The sequence below is a fragment of the Notothenia coriiceps genome, unplaced genomic scaffold (genome assembly GCF_000735185.1).
Source record: "Notothenia coriiceps isolate Sejong01 unplaced genomic scaffold, NC01 NC01_scaffold00003341, whole genome shotgun sequence".
Classification (NCBI taxonomy): Eukaryota; Metazoa; Chordata; class Actinopteri; order Perciformes; family Nototheniidae; genus Notothenia; species Notothenia coriiceps.
In genome coordinates this window covers 57,739-71,870 of record NW_011336042.1, presented here as the reverse complement: position 1 = coordinate 71,870, position 14,132 = coordinate 57,739, and the positions used below count along the sequence as shown (strand labels likewise).

General features: G+C 39.3%; 1 long non-coding RNA gene across 1 annotated transcript in view; it reads right to left on the bottom strand.

Annotated features, from left to right (window-relative positions):
• Positions 1-1,312: 1,312 nt before the first annotated feature.
• LOC104941395 (uncharacterized) overlaps positions 1,313-14,132 on the bottom strand; it is a 23,349-nt gene continuing 10,529 nt past the window's right edge. Inside the window, exon 3 of the long non-coding RNA XR_797895.1 lies at positions 1,313-1,325. This is a non-coding gene — a long non-coding RNA (uncharacterized lncRNA). The remainder of the gene's footprint in view (positions 1,326-14,132) is intronic.

Here is a 14,132-nt window from a genome sequence, read left to right as displayed (position 1 = left end):
AGGAAGTCCAGGTTACTTATTCAATAGTGCTATTAATATATGTAAATAATTGTTGAAAGCTTCATACAGTGCTCTGTCGTAGTAAGAGCTAGTGTTCCCTTTCTGATCAGAAAATATTAATCTTAGTCATTTTCTCATCAGGAATTCAGATTTGAGTTCTGTAGCTGCATTAGGAGTTTCAATAATGTGGTGTTGAGATTTCTGAGGCTTTCAGTGACAGTGTGGTCACAACCTTAGTCTCTCCACCCTCATATAATGACAGATCTGAAAAATGAAAGCCATATGTATATCCAAGAAAAACATGTTTTTCCCTTTAATAGCTCTGGAAAAGCCTCCATCAACTGAATACAGGAATGTTCTGCTTATTGACGCTGCACACAAAAGCAAACATGAAACACATATAAAACAAGGTGGAGCGTTAGGTTTTTAACTGCTAATACAAATCATATGAAGTTTTAAGTAAACATTTCGGACACAAAGGCAATTCAAAATGCTAGTAGTGAGATTACTTTGTGTTTACGTATTTTTTTAAATACAGAAAACATACGAGTAACACATGTACCAATACACAAGTACAATAAGATTAAAAAATATATATATTCAACTGTAACAGACAAAAAAAGACAGAATAAATCAAGTAATGCAACAATCTAAGAACCTTCAGTGAATAATGATAATAATAAACTGTGCCTTCACAAGGTACTCCCCATAATACAACATCATTAAATCTGGATTAAAAAGAACATAATACACAGAAAACGCAATTTAAAACAAATGTCTATGTATGATATAATTCAGCAGACTCAATGTAAACGTCCTAATGTTTATTAAAAAACAACAAGGCGCCCTCCTGAGCCTCTGATTGGCTGCTTGTCTGTGATGCTGGAGGAAGGTTAATTTCAGTTAATATCATAATCACTGCAACTTAAATGGTCAAGTGGCCTGCTAGATATACAGTGTGTGTGTGTGTGTGTGTGTGTGTGTGTGTGTGTGTGTGTGTGTGTGTGTGTGTGTGTGAACAAATCCTGCATGACTTGCCTGGATTGCCTCCGCGGTGTTACTGTTCGCAGATAAAAAACAATCTTCGTCTAATATTTTTTCCATGACATCAAGTAATGTAAATTACGACGGGGTGTTGGTATGTAGTCTGTAATTACACATCACCTCCCTCCCTCTTCCTCCCCCCACACCCTCCTCCCCTCCCCTCCCTGTTCTTCTTCACGCCGTCAGTGGTTCTCGTGTTGGGGTCTGCTCTCTGCTTCCTGTTAGAAAGACGACTGCTGCACCCTACAGTTTGAAACTCTTCCCTCATGCAAACACTTCTCCTTTTCTCTCACTGAAAACTGACCAATGTTCGCGTTTATTCAATATAAAAACACTAAGGATGCTTCTCTGACGATGAAACTCCTGACTATCAGACGGTATTTTTAGTGTGTTTTTACTAAACTTCGTCTTCCTTTCGACACGGTAATGAATGAATAAAGAGTTTCAGTGTCATGCTGAAGCTTTAAAGTGCCTCCAAGTCTTCAATAATTACAGCCGTCTGGTTTCACTCCCGAGTTTTACTGTTTCATGATGGGCGAAATGAAATATCAAAGACTTTTCTCCCGTAGAGAGGAGACTTTTCTCAGCATATAAACTCTGAATATTTGCTAGAATTGATCATATTTAACTGAATTTACACAAAATATTGTTTTATTTTTTACCGCATTTCAAAATCGTGATTTATCTAGTGACAGATATCAATGATTGTCTAATAAAGTATTATTCTAATTTAAAAAATATGGCAAAGCCAGCAAGCGAAATCTCAAATCTAACTGTAATCCACATTACTTGCTTGTTGTAAATTATATATGAAGATATTTGCAGTAAAATATTAAAATGTAAGACTTAAGAAAGAATGAAAATCTGTTTCCACAGTTTGTCATTAATAACAGTTCATATGTTTCTGTTATGGTGTTTTTCCTCTTTACGCTGGCCTTTTTAATTAGAGAATCTTGCTCAATACTTGATTTATTTTTTGGAAATATTTAATTAAATATATTGTAAAAGTTACTGGCATTCAAAAAAAAAAGTGCAGATACTCTGAATATAAGAAACAAACAGAGAGAGAGAGATAGCGTCATCTCTTTAGAGCTCGATTTGGAGTTTAATTTAATATAATATCATCTGCTTTTCTGTGTCCTAATGCAGCTGGAATATTGCATACTTTTGAGTGCAATATTTAACACAGTCTTATAATCTTCCTTCGGGAAAAAAATAAAAAGTCACATTTGATAATGTGTATTTAAATATGTGTATGATAACCTAGCACTCATTAAAGGCACCTAAGGGTCTGATTAGTTGATTATGAATGCTCCTAGCTTCAGGGTCACCACATCTGACCTTTCATCAGTGCAGTATTTCATTTAGATTTTTTTAGGGCAGCTTTTAAATTAATAATGTTCCTCTGTTTTGTTTATTTTCTTCTCCACCTTTTTGTGTACATTTAACAGATTATTTAGCTTTTTTTTTCAAAATGCAGATTTCATATAGAGCTAATTTAAATCCTGAATAGTAAATAAAACATATGAACCAGTGAAATATGTCTTTCTGACAGTTTGAGTAACACCACGGTGTCAGTTTCTCCTCTCAGCCATTCCTCGATAGCTCCTGTTCCAGGATTAAAGATGCCGATATTCACAGATGTATTCAGTGTCTCTAAATGAGCTTTTTCACCACCCTGAACGTATACCTCACTTTGACTGGATTCAGTTCAACTAGAGATTTGTCAAAGTGTGCACGACTGCAGCTGTTTAGTTATTAAAAACAGAAGTATGTGTCAAACTGCATCATATTCACAATAGCAGAAATAGATGATCCGTTTATTCTCTCAAATGTACTCTGAATCAGTAAAGAGTGCAAAATATCAGGACAAGACGAGGTTTAACTCAAAACGTCATAAATACCTCTGGTAAAAGCAGAACAAAACTGTTATGCTTCAAACTTTTTTAAAAGCCACACCCTGTCATCATTTATTCTACACATGCTAAACTCTTATATACAAGTATTTCTATATTTCTCCATTCTCAGAATAAAAAACGTATCTGCATGTGTTCTTGAATATAAACAACAATAATATATGTACACACATCCATCCAACATATAATATATCTCTTTATGACCATTTAAGTCATTGTGATCTCTATTTATAAGCGTGTCGTGCATTATAGTAATTGTATCATTATCTTGTAATTTTCAAAGCAATGACACCAGTATATAAGTGTACTGGATAATGATCCATGAACATATTTAATATACAGATGCAATCACAATAGACGTACTGTGTCTCACAAATTAACTGCCTATTTACAATATGTGTCAGTGTATAGCCACATGATATGTAATTCATTGCATATATAATCCTGACATCATTAAATGCATATGTGCAATTAAAGTGTAATTATCCTGGAGCCATCATCAGCCGCGACCTCAATGATGAGTGTAAAGGTATACAAAATAAAGCTTTAGTATTTCTATTTAGATCCTATTTTTACAGGAAGACATGATAATTTAGCATCTTACCTGAGGTCAGTTTACAGCAGGACTGAAACTCGGACCAAAACACCCAGAGACGCAACCCCAATGGAAACCTGCCAAAAACCACTGCTGACACAGAAAACAGCTTTTCATTCATCTCATTTGATCTGCTTATCAAACTCTTATAAAGAGTCAAATGTAGTCTTGCACCATATAACATTTAGGGTTAGGGTTAGGGTTAGGGTTAGGGTTAAGGTTAGGGTTAGGGTTACGAAAAAACAGATTTTCTGTCTTTTTCAATTCTGGCATATTCACACTGTCGTAAAAAGTTTTTAGGTATAAGACACTTTTGGTTGCAGGGCTTGAGGTCAAAAGTCAAATAAATTAGTGGAAAATAGCTACATGTCCTGTCCATCACTCACCATCACCTTAATAGTTGTTTTTCCTTTTATTTTTGCTTAATTTCACAGTTTTTTTTATGTTTTCTAGATCGTTGCCGATTCCGAGTTTTTTGGTCCTTGCTTGTTCTTGTTGTGATGTTTTATATGTCGGTGTAAGAAGTACATATATGTGGTGTTACACACTTTAGAGGACTTAATGTGCAGCATTTTTGATGATAAATTGTGAAAATATTGGCTGCTTTACAGAAAAACAACAACATTAGACACAACTGTCCAAGATATACAGTAGCATAGTCGAGATTCTTATGATAATAACTCATTTCCTAGCTAATCAATATGTCAAAAAGTTGAAGTGCAAACACAAACTTAGATAGGCAAATAACCTCTGGAAAAAGGGCTTTATTTTCTGCTTCTAGTTAGGGATGAGATCTGTGCAGATTATCTCAAAATGTGCTCTTATTCTGTCCCAGGCGACTTTAAGCAATGATCCTTCATTTGTCTTCATTCTGCGTTTTTAAATACTTCCCTGAGATTACCTGTCAAATGTGTCAGCGGTCGAAGTTTAAAGATTAAAACCCCAAGAATATCTGATTGTGCTGTAGTTTGAATTTAATCCAGCTTTAGTGTCTGAGGAGGAAGGGGGGGGGGGTTGAAAGTTGAGATGGAGACGCTTTGACTTGACTTCTCTCTGGCCGCCTTAAGACGAGCCGCTCGGAGATAGACGCAGTAAATAGAAAACAGCGATTGTGTTTCTTCGCTCTGCCTCCCCCTCCCGTAATCTGATTGGGCACGTTCCACCGAATCGAGGGCAACGCCAAAACAAAAGATCACCAATCAGATAGAGAGGGGCTCCCTCTGAACTTCTTGGCATGCTATGAATGCTTCGCCCTCTCATGTGCGCTAGTATCTAGCAGCGAGATTCCCCGTGTCGCTTTTATGTGTTAATCGTCACCGCTCAGTGAGACTATTGTGCTGTCTGATCGCCGGGGAGGAAACCGCCAAAAAAAGGGGGTGTTGAAGGGGGGGGGGGCAGTTTATATGGGGAATGAATGCGAGTGGCGCAGACTGCCAGCACCGTTTCACACGAGCTGAGAGTCGCCTCATCACCCCGCTGACGGAGGTCCAAGAGTGCAATGTGCTGCTCTGCTTCCACAGACTCCTCTAATTGGTGGGACTTTGCTTAAATATTCTGCACAATCATCACCTGAAGATTTAACAGAGACAGGTGCTAAAAAGTTCTGCCAGGATTTACCTGTGGTCTCTTCAAGGTTTCACATCTGTGGTTTAGCTCACCTGTCCACACTCTATGATTTATGGGACGTTTCAAAGTTTAAGTGGAAACAGAATCTCTCAACTCTACACGTTGAGTGTCTGTAAGTCCTTCTTTCAGGAGGTGCATTATGAGAAATTCATGTTGCGTGAACAAACCGTGTTGATACTTACATTTTAGAATGTACCAACATGTTAAATGCATGTAATGATGGATCTTAAACAAAACGTGGCGTCTCTAATTATTATATTTATGTCATAAATACAAAGCCATGCAGTGGAAACGTTGTATTGTCCCTAAAAGTAAAGCAATACTCTTGTTGTTCTTTAGAAAAGTAAAGTCAGTTATTAAGTTTCAAAACATTTTCTTGTCATTCTTCCTAAAGTCTTTATTGGTCCATCTGTATATCCATATTGTACACCAAACAGTTTCCACCTTTATATCCCTACATATTCCCTAGTATGGGTTAGCCTCCAAAAACAATGGATCTTGCATTGTCCATAATGTAGGTTAATGTCACTAAAGACTAAACTCAATGAATACACACAGAATACACAACACAACCAATGTTGTCCCCTTCCTTTAACTTGCAAAGGCTTTTCTTAAGGAAAGAGTCACATAGCGTTTGAAAAGTAACAATGATGCATCTTTTTGCACTGTTTTTTGAATTTCAATGATTACAAGTTTTATTAGTATACCATGGTGGAAACGAATAAGAATGGTTGTCCTTTCTTATTTGGGACTCCCGTAAATTCGTTTTTTTCTACTTAGTTATACATGAAAAGTACAATGAAAGCTACTGTATATTCAGGGGTGCACATAACTTTCTCAGTGAGTTACTCAGATGAGTACCAGGAGACAATGTGTGGTACCACGCAAAGTGATGTGTTCAGCCCCTCGACGGTGGGGGGGTGCGGGTGTGTGCTAGTGGAGCAGGCGCGTAGAACTCGCGCCGGAAGTTGTGGCACAATTCCGTTGTACACGCCGACGTTAACGGCAGCCCCGTCTGTGCGCACGGCGACCAGCTCTGTCGTCCGGTGATCTAAGCGCCTTCTGAAAGTGCTTCAAAAGTCCGTCGGTACCGTAGGTCGGTATATTATATTAAGATGAAAGGGGAAATAGTTATTTACTTTTCTCCAACGTTTGGCATGTTGTAATGGTTTTTCTGGGAGGATTTGACATCAAACCAAGATCTAAAAGTAGGTTTTACTGCACAAGATGAGATGAATTCAAACAGGTGAACAGGTTAAGGGGAATTTAAAGTGTGACATTAAGTGAGTCTGCTGCTTAAAAAAGAACAAAAACACAGAAAGCTGCTCAGCTGCAGCTCTACTCTGAATACTAATTTATCAGCTGTGTGTGTGTGTGTGTGTGTGTGTGTGTGTGTGTGTGTGTGTGTGTGTGTGTGTGTGTGTGTGTGTGTGTGTGTGTGTGTGTAAAGCAGATGCCATTCTGCTGATCTCAATCCACATCCATCCGTCTACAACCCAAATCTTTTGGAGGCCACGGGGACGAGCCGCCTCTCCTCTCCGCAGGTCAGGCGGAGTCCAAAATGTTTGATCTCGTCTCGCAGGTCGAGCGGCGCCTGACGGAGAACATCTGCCCGCTAAAAACCCACAAGCTGCACACAAGACATCAACAGTGTGTGTGTGTGTGTGTGTGTGTGTGTGTGTGTGACACTGTGTCAGCGACAGTGTTGCATGTTGACGCAACTGCTGAGTTAGCTGCGTTTCAACAAGTTACCATGTGATCTGGAATGGAAATGACAACACAGGACTCAACACTTTATATGTGCAATTCAATGATTAAATTACAAATAATAAAAACATATATGATGCGGAAAAATAATAAGATAAATATTTGTAATTAGAAACAGTTTTTTCAAAGAATATATAAGGGATAAAAAATGAATAAACTTAAGATATTAAAATCTATAAAAATGTAATAATTACATGGAAAATAAATTCTTAATTTACACAAACCAATATAACAAATATATTTTACATTTTATAAAATATTCAAATGAATTAAATGTTCTAATAATTATAATAATACAAATATTTTATTACAGACAAAAATATCAAAACAAATCCTAGATAATTATGAGAAATATTAAAGAAATAGACAATTTAACATTTTTTTGTTTGGACCTCTACTGTGTTGTTTTACCCCATTAAATCTAAACTTTTAAGGAAATTACTGCAGATTTTCTAGCAAATAGCACTTTAACCCAGAGCCACTGTGCCTACTCAACCTGATAACTCAACCAAATAATCTGACCTCTAAAAGCATGTTTGCAGCAGCCGAATAAATGCAAGTTTGGAGAAGTTTAAAGGTTGCATGGACTTATGTAAAGTGCAGCTCATTACGACTCAAACTGCACGCCGTCTCCTCTGCAGAAACCAGTGTGCAGGAGGTTTAGAGGTTGAGTGCAAATGCAGTGCAACCATTTGCCTTTCCTGAAGAAGCACAGTCAATATTATGTGAGGCATTACCGGTCAAACATATGCACATTCCCTACTCGAGTCCTTCTTGATAAAGCTCAAACACGTTCGGTATCGTCTATCAAACACCGGGGGGAGGACGGGGTGAGGCTGGTTGAACAGAAGTTTTTTCCACGGTACCGAGCGGGTTATTTTATTGACGTGGGAAGACACAGGAAACGAGCTGCTTTCACTCTTGCATGTCGAGTCCTTCTGTTGGCGCGTGAATCCAAAACAATTTCACATTTTGAGAAATACGGGGGCAGCTGGCGTTCCCACAGCCGTGCAGGAATTAGCCGTTTATGCGCTGCAACCCTATCTGCTCTGCACCTGGGCGGCTAGCGTGGCAGCCCAGCACCTTTTGACTGGGCCACACAGGCCACTGCTGCACTGAGTGTGTGTGTGTGTGAGAGAGAGAGAGAGAGAGAGAGAGAGAGAGGGAAACAGAATGTACACTTATTGCATGATTTTCTGGAATGCCTTCCCGCATATTTGACATTTTTCCTCTATTTACTTGAGGTTTTTGTGTAATTTAGTGGGAGTTTCTCAGCCGTGAGGCACTTGTAAAAACACACGTAAAAGTCTAAAAGGTGTCAAGTTGAAGTTTGAAAAGTATATTATAGTCAAGATGACTTACTGCATACTATCAGTGTACCCCTCATACCTGTCTGCTTAAAAAGATATCTTTGTATGTTAACCCTGCTTGTGTTTCTGTCATATTTTGCTATTCTTATCTGTTCAAATATATTAATATAATTAAATCTCAAATGAATGCAGAATTTAGAACACACATAGAAAATGACACTTAAACTAAATCAAATTATCAATCATTTAGCAGGTGATATGTACGTTCCTGTAGCCCTGAAGCAAAAAAAACAATCTTATATTTAGAAAACAGAAGTTTATTTATTGTCTTTCTTTCTCTACTTTCTAGATTATTTTAAAACTAAACCTAAATATTGTAGTTTTGAAAAACCATGCTAGGTATACAGAGCAAGGAAGTGTCTGTTGCCTCACTATAAGTCTTTAAAACCTGCAATGATGTTTGTTTAATTAGCGAGACTTGATGATTTGGGGTTTTGGTACGTAGATTTAGTCTCGTAAATGCAGTTTGAGAGGTATTTTCCCGAGCGGCCAAAAAGCAAAGTTAGCCGTGAAATCCTGGTGAGCCGTCTCTGTGAGAAATATGGGAGTTGGAGCTGAAGGCAGCGGTGAGGAGCGAACATGTTGTCGCCCGTGTCGAACATCTGACCTGGCTGGAACCTGCGGAGAGCAGCACAGCTGAACAGGAGGCTGTCTGGATCGTGGGGGAATAGGGGGAGGCTTGGCTGTACATGCTTGGCTTCTTGCCCCGGTCCCTTTGACCAGACAGCTGAACTAGCGAGGGGAGGAAGGGAGGGAAAGAGAGAGAAATGTTTGTTTTATACATTACAACATAATAATCCCCAGTTATCTGTCATTTAACCTCCATCTCACCTGTCAATCAAACACCTGGTGCAGCACTAAGAGAGTGACAGATCAGCCCCCTCCCTCACAGGTGGTGTTTGTGTGTGTGTACATATACACATTTGTGCCAGGTTGTAGGATTCAGGGGTTGTAACGATTGACAGATGCACATCGAAAAAAAGCTCAGAGATTCAGCTATGTGGACAACCACATTGTTCATGAAATAATAAATACAAATAATGTGCCAGCTGTCAGCTCTCTCTCTCTCTCTGCCCCTCGCCAGCATGTGTGTGACCTACAACATACAGTCTGAACACAAAATATAGTCCATTAATGACACTATATTAAAACACTGCAGACAAACCTTTGCTGCTAGGAGCAATAGCAGCTTAATACATTTGTTTGAACTCATTGTCGGTTGGTTGTTGTGTTTAAATTAACAATTGAATTGATTTTATTAGGTGTTTTGTTTTGACATTGTGTGTTTGCTCATGTGTGTGTACTTGTAGGCGTGCAGAGTGTGGCTGTGTCCGCATGTGACCGCCTCTGCTGGGTCCCGACGGGGGGGATGCCGGTGGCCCCGCCCATCCCGGCCCGGTTCCAGCCAATCAGGAGCTGACGTGCGGTGAGAGGAGAGGGCTGCGCTGACAGATGGCGCGGCTGACCTGAAAACCTGCCCCCTCTTCAGGGTTCAGCAGCCGGCAGATGACAGGTATTATTTCATAACCCAGAGACTGTCACTCACACACACACACACACACACACACACACACACACACACACACACACACACACACACACACACACACACACACTTTCGCCTTCAGCTCAAATCATTAACTAGTTGCTGAGTGATTTCCTGTTGAGTTATGTTGACTTTTAGCAGTTTTCTAGTAGCTCCGAAAAGTTTTTGGATTACATCTGAACCCGACTCATTTATTATTCTTTATTTAATCCACTTACAGTATTCTCTGATTGACAGATACAGTACTCTGTATTCAAGTAAACTGTAAAACCCACCTATGAAAAGCACCTAGACAAAAATCCTAATTATGTCCCTTGATTTGAATACACTTAACTGCATTTTTTGTATCATTTTTAACTACCTTCTTTACCTCATTGTGCCAGTTATTATCTTTAAAAAGTATTTCCTTGGGTTTCTGAGACTGCGGATTCCCTGAACTCAAACACAGACATACTCTAGTACACACAAGTTACGGTGTACCAGCTCGCAGTACGCATAATTTCACACTTATTCATACACACACACACATTTATCCGAGGCTCCAACCAGCCATGTAACTCTGATGTCAGGGCAAATCTGTCTGGCAGAAAGTGCTTTTTGATGAAGTCGTTCATAAATTTTAATACAACATGTCAGCTAACATGATGTATAGACTGGCTGCTCATTCATATTTCAAACAGTCTGCCGTTGAGAAAACAGCAGGGTGTACCTTGCTCTACCTTAAAGTGCTGCCTGGTTACGGCTGTCAGCGCAGAGAAGCGCCGCGAGCTGTTACACCTCTGGATCTGAAGCGCAGGGATTTCACTACAAATCAACCGTGTCAGGATGCAGCGTGCGGGAGCATCGAGAAACAGAACTAGCTTCAATAAAATCTGCAATAAATTTGGGAAAAAACATCATGCAAAATGTCTTTTACGGTATGAATCATTCATTTTTACTTAATAATTTAATAATATTAAAAGCTACGTAGAAAGTCATTTTACATTCTACATCTACTCAAAGTACTTTACCTGAGTATTTGTAATTTACCTGAATACATGTAGCGTGTGGGAGAGAAACACAGGGATTTTAGCCTTTGCAGACCATTTACATGCACACAAACCTATACAACACACAGGAAAGTGAAAACCTTAAAAAGCAGTGTAGGGCCCCTTTAATCAGAAAGATTGTGGTTGTTGTTCCTAAATTATTGGCAGTCATTTTTAGTAAACATTACCTAAACTGGAAGATATACTGTATTTCTTGGGGACTATTTTCAGCGGCAGATTAATCCCATTTGTTGATTTAGTGAGTATGTGTTGCAGCAGGACGGTGTTAATGAGACCTACAGTGTGTGTGTTCATGAAGGAACAGTCACGCAGCGTCTACACGGCAGCGTGCGTTGAAGCTTGCCGGTGGGCGTGTCTGAAACTCGACCAACAACCAATCTCATTAATCTTTCGCCCCGGACACACAAGCACGCGGTTTGATTGGCTAGAGCTTGTACTGGCATATGATTTGATTGGCTGACGCTTCCGTTGAAGCTTCAAAAGTTGAACTTTTCTCAACTTTTGAAGCTGGCAAAGCGAGTTAAGCGAAGCGACGGAACCACAATGCAGTTCGGCAAAGCGTGACGTCACCCCATTCAAAGTGAACGCAGGCCGCCGTGTGGACGGGCCGTCAGTGCAGCAGTGTCCCTCATTGATGAGTTTTTAAAACTTTTTGGACAACAATGAAGAAGATATCAGGCTTGTTGAAACCTTTTACTTTTAGAGTTCCAACATGGAGCCACGTTTAAACCCCCTACAGATAAAAGAGATCTCAAACATTGAGTGCAAAGGAGAAATATGAAAATATTCACAGTGCGAGCATCATATCGAATTCTCCTTCACATAACTCCGAGTGGTTCTCGCCTCGCTGAGTCGAAAGGTGGCCGATATCTGATTTTCCCAACCTAAGCCTCTCGCCTTGTATGAAAATGAGACACATTACCGGTCCATTAATTGATCCGGGCGCTGCTTTGAAATGTGGCCCTCCCTGAGAATCAGGAATTAGGGCCTGGCTCCGGGGCCAATTAGGTGAGTCCTCTCCGGCTCCTGAGACACATCTCAATCAGTCGGAGCGTCCGCAGGTGAAATGCCAGACGCCGTGAATGCTAAAGATGCTAATGCTATTCATGCCCGAGTCATGCCATGCATACAGCGCAGGGGGCAGAGGCTAATCGTCTCTCATTGGCTGCTTTTACCTTTCATGATGCTCCTCCTCACTCAATATGTGTTAGCAGCTTTTACCTTCCATTTTTTCATCTCTGCCAATAATAGCAGCAGCGCATCTATGAATAGCAAAGAAGAAGAGATGGAGAGGTAATTATCCCCCTGGGCGGACCCCCCCCTCTCCCTCATTTTACACATTTTTAGATGTTACATGCTGGCAAGTTATAGCTTTGATAGGAGTCGTGTCATGTTCTTTTGATCGCTATTTTTGAATTTCCATTTGATAAAAAAGTGTGCCTTATTGGCGGTTAATAGTGTCAACGCAAAATAGAGTGGAACAGGAGGATTATAACAAACGTACAATAATTATTTCCAATCATAATTTATTAAGCCAAGAACAAATGGACCGCAGTATGCACGTTAACGTACAGCTTATTGGACGAAAAAGTGAAACAATTTGATTTCTCAGTCTAGAATGAAATAAAATAAAATATTGAAATAACCATAGGCAGTTAAAAAAAGATTAAAAAAATACAAAAATGATATAAACATTAGAAGGATGTTAACAATGATATAACCATAGGAAGTTAAATTAATAATAAAATAAAGATTCGCATATAAAGGAAATGTAGATTATAATACAAATCATAATACAAATATTTTAATAAACATTAGAAGTGAAAGTTGAAATATGAAATGAAAGGAAAATGAAATATATGTATATAAAGTTATGAAGTTAATGTATAATATGATATAAAAGTTAAAAAAAAGTAAATAAGTTAATGTAAAGTGTCCAATAAAAGATTAAATCAAAACTAAATAATAATATTTATATCAACGTATTAGGTTAAAATAAATGTAAAATAATATATAATCAAATGATTAACATGAACACGCCTCTCTGTCTGGCATATTCCAGCCCTGGGAGCGGACCATGTGCTGTGTTCAGATGTGTCCTCCTCTCTAAACCCGATGTAATCCCGCTTTCAGCCAGCGGGAGCTTTAATTGAAATAATCCCCGCCGATGAGCCAGTGTCCTGATGGGTCCAGTTTAACCCTCTGTGTGACTCTGACCTTTCCCTCGCTGCTCGCTGGGACCATCTGAACCCGGCCCAGTGAGGACATCTGCTCCAGTACTCGGGGGTGCGTTTGATCCGCCCGACTGCCCCCAGAGGCCTCCACCAGTTTCAGGGGGCAAATGACGCTTTAATATCAGTGACGTGAGGGAATCAGAAGTCATTAATCCTTTATTTGTCTCACAGCAGGCTGGTCAGTATTTTTACAGCAGCAAAGAGAACAGGCAGAATGATCATATTAAATAAAGAGGCTAATACAATTAAATATGTACACAATAAAACCAAATGAGTACCATAAGAAAGGAGATTTTTCACATACCTTCAAAAAGTGGCGGACTGGGACTGAAAAATCAGCCCGGGACTCTCGACCGGACCACCTCGGTATTTATATAAAAATAATCAAACATGCTCTCAGATACTGTATATAGTTGATTTTTTTGCCTTGTGGACAAAATTTGACACTTCTTTCAGTGTGACGTCCTGGACAAACATGAATATACAGGTTCATTTAGGCATAGGACACTTCTGAGACACTTTCAATGGAGGCAGCAGCATAGAAAACTCTAACACTATGTTAGATTTAATATAAATAAAGGTCAACACTTCAAATGTCCCGCTGCCTTAAACAAAAACTCTCTTACTCCGAATGTTTTAAACACACAGATGTTCGCTGATAAACTGTGACACAGAAGTAAAGGCTACACATTGTCTGTTTTAAGGATTTTTAAACATGCCCAGCGTGTTTAAACATCAGTGTTTATAATGCATCACCTCTGAATGATTATCCAGCGTGTGTTCTGCACTAATGAATGTGTTTCTCTGTCCATATTTAGTTATTCCGAGTCTGAATGGCTCCGTCTCTGCCTCTTTTTCCTGCCACTGTATCTAAAACAGTGCATTAACATCTGCAGCCCATTTAGTGCTGCTGACACCAGGCTAATAACAGTGTGTGTGTGTGTGTGTGTGTGTGTGTGTGTGTGTGTGTGTGTGTGTGTGTGTG